Here is a 13,263-nt window from a genome sequence, read left to right on the forward strand (position 1 = left end):
CTGTCCCTTTTTTTTGCCTTTGCATCTTTGTTTTGTTTCCTAAATTCCATATATGGATGAAATCCTATGGTATTTGTCTTTTTCTGATTGAGTTATTTTACTTACCATTTTACCCTCTACCTTCAAAAATGTTACTGCAACTGGCAAGATTTCATTCTTTTTTATGGCTGAATAATAATATTCCATTGCACATAAATACCACCTCTTCTTTATCCATTCATCAATCTGTGGACACTTGGGCTGCTTCTGTAATTTGGTTGTTGTAAATAATGCTGCTATAAACATAGGGGTGCCTGTATCCCTTTGATTTGGTGTTTTTGTATTCTTTAAGCAATATCCAGTAGTTTGATTACTGGATCATAGGGTAGTTCTATTTTTAATTTTTTGAGGAACCTCCATACTGTTTTCCAGAGTGGCCACATCAGTTTGCATTCTCACTGACACTGTAAGTGGGTTCCCCTTTCTCCATATCCTTGGCAACACCTGTTGTTACTTGTGTTGTTGATTTTAGCCATTCTGACAGATGTGACGTGATATATCATTATAGTCTTGATTTGCATTTCCCTGATGATGAGTGATGTTGAGCATCTTTTCATGTGTCAGTTGGCCATCTGGGTGTCATCTTTGGAAGAATGTTTGTTCATGTCTTCTGCCCACTTTTAAATTGGATTATTTGTTTTTTGGGTGGTGATTATATACATTCTTTATATATTTTGGATATTAACCCTTTAATTGGATATGCCATTTGCAAATATCTTCCCCTGACATTCAGTAGGTTGTCTTTTAGTTTTGTTGATTGTTTCCTCTACTGTGCAGAAGCTTTTTATTTTGATGAAGTCTCAATAGTTTATTTTTGCTTTTGTTTCCCTTGGCTCAGGAGACAGCTAGAAAGAAGTTGCCACACCCAGTGTCAAATAAGTTACTGCCTGTGTTCTCTTCTAGGATTTCTATGGTTTCAGGTCTAACTTTTAGGTCTTTTTTTTTTTTTTAAAGATTTTATTTATTTATTCAGGAAAGACACAGGGAGAGAGAGAGGCAGAGACACAGGCAGAGGGAGAAACAGAGAGAGAGAGAGAGGCAGAGACACAGGCAGAGGGAGAAGCAGGCTCCATGCAGGGAGCCCGACATGAGACTCGATCCCAGGACTCCAGGATCACACCCTGGGCCAAAGGCAGGCGCTGAACCACTGAGCCACCCGGGCTGCCCTAACTTTTAGGTCTTTAATCCATTTTAAATTTATTTGTGTGTTTAGTGTAAGAAAGTGGTGCAGTTTTATTATTTTGTATGTAGATGTCTAGTTTTCTCCTGTTTTAGGATGGAATGTTCTGAATATGTCTGTTAAATCCATCTGTTCCAGTGTATCATTCAAAGGAAGGGTTTCTTTGTGATTTTCTGTTTATGTGGTGTGTCCCTTGATGTAAGTGGGCTGTTAAAATCCTCTACTATTATTTTGTTATTATTGATTGTCTGTCTAAGTCTCTGTGCCTGTTCCATTTATGTTTGCTATTAACTGTGAATACATATTAATGGTTGTTTTATCTTCTTGTTGGATTGTCCCCTTTATTATTATAAAGTGTCCTTCCTTATTTCTTATTACAGTCTTTATTTTAAAGTCTGTTTTGTATGGTGTTAATATTGCTACTCTGGCTTTCTTTTGACATCCATTTGCATGATACATGATTCATCATCCCCTCACTTTCAATCTGCACGTGTCTTTAGGTCTATAATGAATCTTTTGTAGGCAGCATATAGATGGGTCTATATATATATATATTTATATATCTATATATCTCTATCTATCTATCTATCTATCTATCTATCTAAATCTATTTTGTCATCTTTTGTCTGGAAAACTCTATCTCTCCTTCCGTTCTGAATGATAGCCTTGCTAAATAGAGTATTCTTGGCTGCAAATTTTCCCCATTCAGGACTTTGAGTATATCCTACCACTCTCTTCTGGCTTGGAAAGTTCTGCTGAAAAATTCCCTGATATCCTTATTCGGTTTCAGTTGTATGTAACTATCTTCTTTTGTATTGCTGCTTATTTTTTTTTTTTTTTTTTTGCCAGTTTAATTGCAATATGTCTTGGTGTGGGTCTGCTTTTTAAATTTTTGATGGGGGTTGTCAGTGCCTCGTGGATCTAAATATCTGTTTCCTCTTCCTAATCTGCCAGATTAGGGAAGTTTTCAAACTATTTCTTCAAATATACTGTCATCCCCTTTTCTCTCTCTTCATCTTCCGGGACTTCTATAATATGAATGTTATTATGTTTGATGGACTCACAGAGTTACCTGTCTATTTTGTTTTGCATAATTCCTTTTTCTTTCTTTTGTTCAGCTTAATAACTTTCCACTTATCTGTCTTCTAGTTCATTAATTTGTTCCTCCAATTCTTCCATCCTGCTGTTCATTACATTAAGCATGTTTCTTATTTTGTTTATGAGCTCTTTGTCTCTGCTGTGTTTTTCTTTATCTCTGTGTTAAGGGTCTTACTCATGTATTTCACTCTTTTCTCAAGTCCAGTGAGTGTTCTTATGATTGTTGCTTTAAATATTCCATCAGGAGTGTTGCTTATATCTATTTCACTTAGCTCTCTGGCCAAGGCCTTGTCCTTTTCTTTCATTTGGGTTTTATTTCTTTGTTTTCTTATTTTGTCTAAGTCTCTGTGCCTGTTTTTCTGTGTTAGGAAAGTCAGCCACGTTTCCTGTTCTTGAGGATAATGGCTTTATGAAGAAGAGGTCCTGTAGTGGCCTACAGTGTAGTTACTCCTTATTCCCACGGCCTGGCACTTCTGAGAGTATCTCCAATGTGTGCTGTGTGTTCTATGCTTTTGTGTCCTGGCCACCTTATTCTTCAGGCCAGATGTCTGCCAAGGCTCTTTGCCTATTGTGGTCCCTGGCCTGAATATGGTGCATTTTAATTGGTGTGCTTTGGTCTGCTTGTGAAACAAGACCTGTCACCACAAGACTGGAACTGAGGCTCCACAAAACTCCCAAGGTGGGAGATGCAGTGTGAGTAGGGGTATGGGCTGGTTTTCTGGGGGCCGGGGCCTGCCATGCTGGGACTGAGGCAAGCTAGACTGGGAAGGGTAATTCCACTGAAATATGGGGATGAGAGGCCAGGCTTGGTGTAAGCAAATTAGATAGTGAGTATGCTGTGCTGGTTCCCACAGGTGGCCCTGTGCTTATTCTGTGGAGTGGTAGAGGGAAGTGGTGCTTGCCAGTTCCTTTGTTCCCAGAGGGGTCTTTCTGTGAATGCTGCCTCTCTGGGATACACTCTGAAATGAGCAAAGAACCTCCCTGTTGTGTACTCCAGGTGCTCTTCCAATCGCTGTTTTCACACTGTATGTCTAAGGGCCGTTTGCTTGCCTTCTCTCCAAGAGCAGTCTCAGTGCCCTCCAGGCTGTATCTCAGCTAAACTCACTGACCTTAAACTCCAGCTTTAAGCCCTGCTTGTTTCCAGAAGTCATAAAATTCAGCCCCTCTTTCTTTCCAAGCCAGTTGCTATGGGGATTCATCTTACTTATCTGTACTCCTCTGTATCATGTGTACTCCCCTATGTGCTAGTTGGTCTTTTGCCCTTCTCTGCAACCACAGCAACCATGATCCATTTCTTTCCCAACCACATCTCTGCACCCCCTACCTTCTTCAATGTGACCTCTTCTCTACTTTAGTTGTTGAGTTTGTCCTGTCAGTCTTCAGATCAATTTCTGGGGTATTTAGGATGATTTGAGAGTTACCTAGTTATATTCAGGGATGAGGTGAGTCTAGGGTCCTCCTACCCACCATCTTCAACAACTGTCCTCTTTTGCTTATTTTTAATGCTTGTATGAATGTCTATCATCACATGGTATCACGGTTCTCCTATTGTTAGTTATTTTGTTTCTTTTGATGGAATGGGAGTAGCTTATAAATATTGGATGGCAGATTTTTTAGAATAAAGCTTTTAAAAATGTATCATATTATTTCCTTATTTATGCATATTGTTTAATTGTTCTTTAGAACGGTTTCCAAAAAGGGTGTGGCATTCATTGTATCCTCAAAAATGCATGAGTGTGTTTAAGCAAATTTAATTGCTTACAGAAATTCACTTGATTCTAAGTCAAGTACTTGATTGTATGAAAGGATAGGCTAGAAGAGATAGTTATTTATTCAGTCCCTGACACTAGCTAAAGATCATCTTTCTGCTATGTGCATTTTATTTTCACTGTTTGCTTATTAAATAAAGCAGAAGTTTAAATATAGCAGAAAACTAATGATTCTTTGCCACAGTTGATATTCTACAGAAGTTATGAGCACCGATCAAAGATCAAAAGAATCTTACAATTCTGTGCTCTAATTTTTGCATCAAAGCTTTCATTTGGCACTCAGACATCCCTAATGATATGAAAGTATGACAAGCAATATCCTGATTAATTTATTTTCTCTGGTTTATACTTTCTCACTGTTTGCAACATAGCTACCAGAATCTCCTGAAAAGTGGAATTAAAGGGATTTAATGTCCATTTTGCATATAAACAAAGCCACCAGATTTCTAATCCAAGATTTGCTTTTGTCCAACTTACATGGCTTTTCAGATCCATGCAGAAAGGGGCTTAGCTCTAATAGGGGTAGATTAGATGGTAGTTATCAACATGATATGGTTTTTGAACTGTGAATAGAAAAAAAAGAAATAATAAGAAATGTAATAGGAGAAAGTGAATGTGAAACTCTCATCTTTTGAACATACTATTGATTTTTAATTTGTGAAGGGATTCATATTTTCTTTGTTTTTATTGGAGATATTTATAGGTCTTTATATCTACCTATACATCTGTCTTTCACAGTGCTAGTTATAAATGATTACCTCTCAGCTCTGAATCTGCTGCTCTTTGCTGTGCTTAGTGATTTGGGGCTGAACATTTTTTTATAGACAACTTCACTTTGAGAGCTGGTGTAATGTTAGGTTTTTGTCAGTAGAGGGAGCTAGAAAAACACTGTAGGCATAGCAAAGAAAGGCTCTCCTGATGTGCTTTTCTCTACCTCCAGCTGCCAAAGTGCCAGTGGTGAATGGGTGAATAGCGGCCTTTAATCTCCCATGAGACTCCCCAGCACCTCAGTACAAGAAGCCTTCCTATTTACTAACAACGATATATAAGCACTCCAGTGAGCAGCTTTCCTTAGACCAACTTTACCGCATGGCACCCATATGAACTTCAACAGCACCCCAACAAATGACTTCCTGCAGATCAGCTCTAGCTCACAACCTAGTGAGGTTTCTGCTTTTTAGCAGGTTGTAGTTGGATCCTTTCCAGTGAGGTCCAAATCTCAGGGGTGAATTGGTACTCTTCTACATTTTTAATTCCCTCCTTGTGTACTCACTTTCACCTAGGGGTGTGACTGCCCTCAACATTTGCTTAGCTCATTTATTTATTTTTATTTTTTTTAAAGATTTTTATTTATTTATTCATGAGAGACAGAGAGAAAAAGAGGCAGAGACACAGGCAGAGGGAGAAGCAGGCTCCATGCAGGGAGCCTGACATGGGACTTGATCCTGGGTCTCCAGGATCAGGCCCTGGGCTGAAGGTGTCGCTTAAATCGCTGAGCCACCCGGGCTGCCCAGCTTAGCTCATTTAATGATCACTTTTTACTAGGTAAGCATTTCATATATAAAAATTTCCCTGCTCAAATTTCTGGTGTGCTTCAATGACAAATAGTTACTGAGCTTCTGTTGTGTCAGGCACTGTGCCAAGTAGTGGAGACATAGCAGTAAAGAATACAGACATGATTCCTGTCCTCCAAGACCCTGCAGATTCCATGTAATGAACAAGTAAGGTGTTAGGTATTGTGGGGAAACTTCTTTTAGGATGAGAGTCATGGGGTAGGGTCAGAATGTTCTACTTATGGAAGTGACACTTCAACCTAGACTAGAGATCAGTAGAAATTAGCCAGGTTAAGAGGTGGGGGAAGCATGATCCATAAAGAAAGCAGCTTGTCTAAGGACCAGCGTCAGAATGGAGTGGTAGGTTTGAAGACCTGCAGTTTTGGAAGTGCACAGCTGAAAGTCTGGGAAAAAGAAGCAACATAGAAGCAGGGGCCAGATCCACGAGAGCACTGATGACCACATTAGAGATTCTGGACTTTCACAGCAGGCATGAGGGTTGTTGAATTACTAGAAGGTTGTTCATAAAGCAAGGACATTGTGTTCTGTTCTCATAATTTGGACTGGTGGTTCTAAATCTCAGTTGCACATTTGAAACACATAGAGTACTTCAACAAAACCTGGGCCTGACCCCAGACCAATTAAACAGGCTCGCCAGGCGTGAATATCAGGTGTTTTTGTTTTCACATTTTTCTTGGTGATTGCAGTATATAGGCAAGGCTGTGAACCACTGATCTTGAGAAACAAGAAATCACATGATGGCATGATGAGAGGGGTAAATAAGTCCCATTTATTAGATGGTGAAAGTCTTCCAGATTAAAGATGATTTAAACTAATCTATAATACTGCTTCATTTTGTCGGAGTCATTTAGAAATCTAAAGGCACTGATTTGGCATTTTGCTAATTAGAGAGTGGTTACAGGTGGCAAATATTTTTGATGTAAATTTCCTCAACTACTCCCTCAAGGCACGGATGGTATCCTTGGGGAGTTAGGCAAATATCTAAAATTAAGAAACTAATGTAACGTGGAAATTTCTGGTAAGTTTTGCTTTAGTTAAAAAACAAAAGGCTTCAGATAGTTAAGCAAATATTTGCTAAGCAAGTGAATGAATGAGTGACCTCGTTGTAATTAGATTCCAACCAAACAAAAAGAAAGGGAGCATATGGGCCACCTTTTATCTTGACTAAAATTAATTAAACATTAATTTCTCATCTGAGATTAACCTCAAGATAAACCAGCTTTTAGAGCTGTGTTTGACTAATTTATGAAAATCTATATTTGGCATAAGAGTGAGGAGTACCGGTACCTTTGATTTCATTTTTTCTGGTACTAAAAACTAAAGTCAGTTTCAAAAGAATCTTAAGCACTTTCTTTGGCTGCACAGCTGTTTCTATTGCTTTCTGACATGCTGTGCTGACCTCCAAACCACACTGTTTACCTTACTTTAGAGACTGAATCAGATGCACCACCTCTGGAGACTATGCAGGTTAAAGAAAAAAATCATTAAGTTTTGCATTACAGAGGCATTACAGGGAACAAGGCTTGAAATCATAACATAGCCACAGTAGACCAGCTAATCTCACTCAAATGGGACATGGTTCTTGTATGCTGATTACGTGGCATGACAACTGATGCACATATGGATTGCTGTCAAGAGAGAATAAATTAAATGATTATCAGGGGTATTCTAGTCAATCTATAATGTGGCCAAAACATGAAAATTAATGTTGCAATCCCCATTCAATATTGAATCGACTTCTGTGGTACTTGTTATCTGTTCTACTTCTTTTGGCCCACTATTTTAGAGGGTGCTGCATTTTTCTCTAGGAGTTGGTTACATGCTTGCAAATCTCCATGAGTGTAAAACCCCTTGAGATTACAGTACCAAGCTCATTATAGAATGCTTTTCTTTTACTCACATGCCTGATGGGGGACTAAGCTCAGATTTGAGCTTTGCAGTAAGTGCTTTTTCAATTACATTGGCAAAAGGATTGGATTGATAGATCATTCCATAAAGAAAACATGTGACTGAATCCATGATATCATAAAATATTACAATATGCTATAAAATAAGAGAGTACATTATTCCCTAAGGTTTCACTGTATCCTATTTCACTTCACTCAAGCTTCCTCATACATATTTCATAGCTAAATTACTGTGATATAGAAAGCTATGTATAATGATATATGAATTAGAAAAAAAAAGTAGCAATCAAATATGGCCTAAACATAATATATGCGATTTGGTGGTACCTGTAGTAAAATTCAAGAATAATCCTAACTGGCACAAACATGTACTTGGGGAGCAGTATCTTAACGACTGAGAGAATGAGAAATCTCCCAGCTGCTCAAATTAGGCTTAGTAAGTCCTTCACAGGGCTCTGCTGAGAATTACTATTTACATTATTTCTGTCTATACTGAACTCCAGTCCACCTCCAGGAATATAGTGCTTGGTCCTTCATCAGTCTTCCCATCATCTGATATTAATAGTTGCACTGAAAAAGGAGGTAGAGGAAAGAGAAGTGGGAGATGTAGGTTCTAGCTTTGGCTAAACTGGGTAACTTTGGGAAACTGACTGACCTTTTGGGAGGAGATGCAGAGTTGGAAGAGATTCTGGAAGTCATCCATTCTGATTTCTTAGCCGACACAAAGCAATCTCTGCTACAAAACCACTTGTGGATTCAGCTTCATTGTAGGCACTTCTCTTAAGTAGGAGAGGCTTATTCTCTATGATATAGCCAATTCTGTCACCAGACAGTTCCAAATATTTGAAGGATTTTAATTATACTGAGATGAAATCTTCTAATATGTAACATTCATCTACTGGTACTAGTCCTTTGAAAGACAGGGTTTGGCACATAGGAAAACACACTATAAATGTTAGTCATCATCATAACTGTTATTTTAATCCCATTTTACACCATCCCCTGGAAAAAGGAATCATCCTTGAAAAGCTGATATCACAGTAGAAAGGAATAATGTTTGGAGTTAGAAGATTCTAACCTGAATCCTACCTTCAGTAATTAATCTGTATTAATTCTGAGCCTCAACTTCATATTTCTAATATGAAATTTCTATCTCATAAGAACATTCTCTGTAAAATGCTACCATTAACATCTTTCCTTCCATCAGATTTTGGTTCTGTTACCCATTTTAGGAACAGTCTTCTCATTCCTTACCACCCCCTCCTTCAACTTAAAAACCTATATAATGCTGATATGGCAGCCTTATGCAGCCTGTGCCCTTCCCTGTGTCACATCTGTATCCCTGCTACTGGCCATTATGACATACTGATGCTTATTTATTTATTCATTCATTCATTCATTCATTCATTCATGAGAGACAGAGAGAGGCAAAGACATAGGCAGAGGGAGAAGCAGACTCCCTGTGGGACCCTGATGTGGGACCCGATCCCAGGGCCCTGGGATCACGACCCCAGCCAAAATGCTCAACCACTGAGCCACCCAGGCATCCCTGTTGATGCTTATTGCTATGACTAATGGTGAGTTCCTTGAGAGAAGACTTTACCTCATTATTTCTTTGCATCAGACAGAATTAGCTTACCCATAGTGGAAGATTAATGTGAAGATCTAATATTCTATTGCATGTAAAAATAATTTTGGAAAATGCTGTATCACGAAAAGTTAAGTTTCAGTTGTTGCTATTTGTACCCCATTGAAGAAAAAGAACAAAGGAGCTAAGGAGACCATGATAAGGCAGGGAGGAGCAGAGGTATATTCTTTCAACTGATCTAAGATGGCTTCATAAACTTTTGTGTGTCTGAACCTAATTTATGATCAACTTCAGACAACATGCAGGATCTCATTAGTTCTTTTCAAACTTATATAATATTTCTAAGGGGCCATGGAATTCTGGAGTGTCTTCTCAGATTCATTTACAAACTACAAATCTCCTTTAAGTCTCTATAAAAATTATCATTTTGGGGTGCCTGGGTGATGTAGTCAGTTAAACATCTGACTCTTGGTTTTGGGTCAGGTTGTGATCTCAGGGTCGTGGGATAGGGCACCCAGCACTCAGTGTGGTACCTGCTGGAAATTGTCCCTCTCCCTCTATCCCCTTCTTAAATAATAAATCTTTAAAAAAATTACCATCTTGTGTTGCCAAAGCAAGAACTTTTCTCTTATTTGTTGAAATTCATAATACAAGTTCCTTCAGCCTGACACAACATTGTTTCATCTTTTTTTCTTAGTTTTGATACTTAGTGTTGTCTAGGACAGGGATTAGAACATTTTCGCCTAAAGGGCCAGATGGTAAATATTTTTTAGGCTTTATGGGCCAGAAGTCTCGGCTGCAACTACTCAGCTCTGCTGTTGCAGTGAAAAGCAGCTATAGACAATTTGTAAACAGTTGGGCATGGCTGGATTCCAATCAGACTTCATTTATGAAAGCAGGCAACTGGCTGTGTTTGGCCTATAAGTTGTAGTTTGCCAACTCCGATCTAGTACATTGCCACTTAAAGTGTATGGTCTGTAGATCATGAGTGTCAGCATCACCTGGGATCTTATTAGAAATGCAGAATCGCAAGCACTACCCCAGACCTCCTGAATTAGGATCCGCATTTTAACAAGATTCCCAGGTGATTCACATGCATGTGCAAGTTGAGAACCATGATGGCAGATGAATAAAGAAAGGAGACATCTGGGAGCATACTGTAGGTGCTTATTGGGGTGGGCTGCCTTCTCAGAAGATAACTTGTGGGCTTTTTCCAGTCTCTACTTCCTTTGCCAGTTTTCTTTCTCTGGTACATTCTCACCCACTAACCGGATGGTCTGCTTCGGCTGTCAGCTTGCCTTGCCACCTCCTCAGCCTAGCAGCTGCTCATTCCCCAGGTTCTCTGTCCTCAGGGAGGGTGGTGGGAACCTGTCAGATGGGAAGAGTTTGGCCTGTTTGAAGCATTGCTCAATGTATGACTGTGACCTGTACATTTATACAACGCCCCTGCCTCCTCATCCCCTTCTGTACCCACCTCTCCTTTCAAGTATCAAAAACAATAGTAAGGGAAGCTCAAGGTGGGAAGATTTCCCCTTTCAAATTGTGATACTGAAGAGCCTACAGTAATGATTAACACTTTTCAGTAAAATAATGATGGCAACAATCAGAAAAATTCTAAGAGTGCCTGGGAGCAAAGCAATTGAATTGTTCCAGCATTTTCTTAAATGGAACCCAGAGGCCTTAATTATGATGTATGTTTCTTCAGGTAAGACTTTCAAGCAATTTGGAATAGGCAGTTATGCAATTTTCTTGCTGTTCTCCCCACCCTCTTCTGTTTTATCCTCCTTTATTAATAGAGACACCTATCAGAACAAAGTGGTCCACGCACAACTTGAGGTTGATGCAAGTGTGTGCAAGTTGATTATTCAATCTAGAAATCTGATTAAAACTCTCCCTACCCCAAGAGTCTCCCTAGGCTGCATTAGCTTTTCTGGGGTGGAAGATGCACTCTACTGGCTCCTACTCTTACCAGGGGTTGTCCATCCCACATTTGCAGTGACAGACATCTTATCTACCTGGAGCCTAGTGGCTCATGTAATAGTAGGTCCTCAATGAATATTTATTGAAGGCATGTCCTTTTTTTCCAGGGCAGTGCTTAATACTGGTGAGAAACGCCTTACTGAAATCTCTTTTCTTGTAATTTCTACCTATTAATCTTTCTAGTGATATGGGAAACAAAAATGGAATAAAAATTATTAAATGCCCTTACTACCTACAGCCCATTAACAAGTCCTTGAAACAGGTAGGGCGACCTTCCTTTAGGGACTCAACTGCCTCAATGTTAACACTATGCTAAGGGCAACAGGCAATCTTTGCCTGATCTCCTGTATCCTGTAAGTCTTCTTTAACATATAAAAATTCCGTTAGAAATTTCCTTTATCTCTAAACCCTCCAAGATATGTGTTGGCAATCATCCCCCAAGCATATGAGCCACTGATACACATCTGGAGGGTCTCAAGACTAAGGTTTTATTAGATGGTAATAAATGTCATTTTCCCAACAATTGCCTGCCCCCTCAAGATCCTGGAAACCTTGCTTCCAAAATTCCTTGGAGACTATCCCTAACCCCCTCCCAACCTGAAAATATATAATGGGCCACTCCACATGACTCCAGTGCAGCTCTCTCTGCCCTAGGGTCCTCTCCCTGTGTTTTAATAAAACCACTTTTTTGTACCAAAGACCTCTCAAGAATTCTTGGCTGTCAGCTTCAAACCCTAATGTCTTTTCCTACATTGCTACCATTTTGTGAAACCCTAATATATGTTATATAAACAAAACAAAACATTTAAAAAATAGTTCTCATTTTCCATGCCTGGTACTGTACATTCATTTTCTCATTTAATCTTCACCACAAGTGGTTGCTTTTATTACCCATCTTTTAAAGATAGGGAATCTGGAACTTTGAGAGGATAACTTACTTGAAGTCTTACAATTAGAATAAGTGAAGGAAGAGATTTGAATCCAGGTAGTATAACTGGAAAGGAAATGCTCTTAACCATTAATAATACCATAAGGCTCATGATAGAAATTTAGGGTGTATAGAGTTCTCTAATGACTTGCATGTTTAGAAACTTGTAAGTATCAGTTGCAAAGTGAGTCATGGGTACTTGAGGCCCATGCACAGGAAGCTATTATGCATGGGTCATCAGGAAAGGCGTTGAAAGCTGATGCTGGCATCCTGTTAGTCCCACCAAAGTGCAGCAATGTAAAAATCCTTCCATTTGTCAAGGGCCCCATTACAATCAGAAGCATAGCTCTGGTAAGTGCATAAATAGTGCTGGCTCCCCACAGAGTTAGCTGGGAGAGTCCCAGTGATCACCTTTCACTTCTTCCTTGATAGTGCCATCTCCAGGCTTCTCACCAAAGCCTCTAATGCAATCCCAGGATTGCCAGCTGTGCTCCTTGGTATAAGCAATGCATTAATGGTGTGAAAAATTGCAGCTCACAAGCCCTTCCTTGAGCAACTGTGGTGACAGTAACAGGCTGCTTTTGCCGCCATGGGGGCAGGTCTCCTGACAGAACATACAATTCCTGGGAATTAGAGCAGCCTGGTTCACCTTGAATGCATGAAAATTGACATTCCATTTGGATTTCTGTGGTCACAAGCCTGAATATTTGCCTGGAGCCCTGATGTTTCAGGCAGTTACTAAGGCCAGTGGAGCTGGGAGAGAGAGGAGACCGAACAGCATCTCAGCTACTCTGCAAAATCAAACCTGAAGGAGAGGTGAAAAGCAACACATTGCTTTTTCTCTTCCTCTGATTGATAATGACAACAAATCATTATTTATTGCTGGATGCCACAAGAGTTGCCTCTCTGGATGGTGAAATAAGAGACATGAAGTCATTTATGAAGTTCAAATGTGATACAAACACAAGGTGCATGCTATTGTGGTCATCATGAGCCAACTTCTAGCAGAAGTGCAGGGTCTACGCAGATAGGAAAGGGAAAGAAAACAGTGTGCTGGAGAGACCAGGATGTACATGTAAGCTGATGGTGTGTTCTGTCTCAAATGTCATGTGTAAGCATAACATTAGAGTAGAGGAAGTTATTGATGTGGTTTAAATCCAACTCAAACTAGGCTATAATAACTTGCAGCACCCATCAGGA

This window comes from Canis lupus, chromosome 10 (genome assembly GCF_048164855.1).
Source record: "Canis lupus baileyi chromosome 10, mCanLup2.hap1, whole genome shotgun sequence".
Classification (NCBI taxonomy): Eukaryota; Metazoa; Chordata; class Mammalia; order Carnivora; family Canidae; genus Canis; species Canis lupus.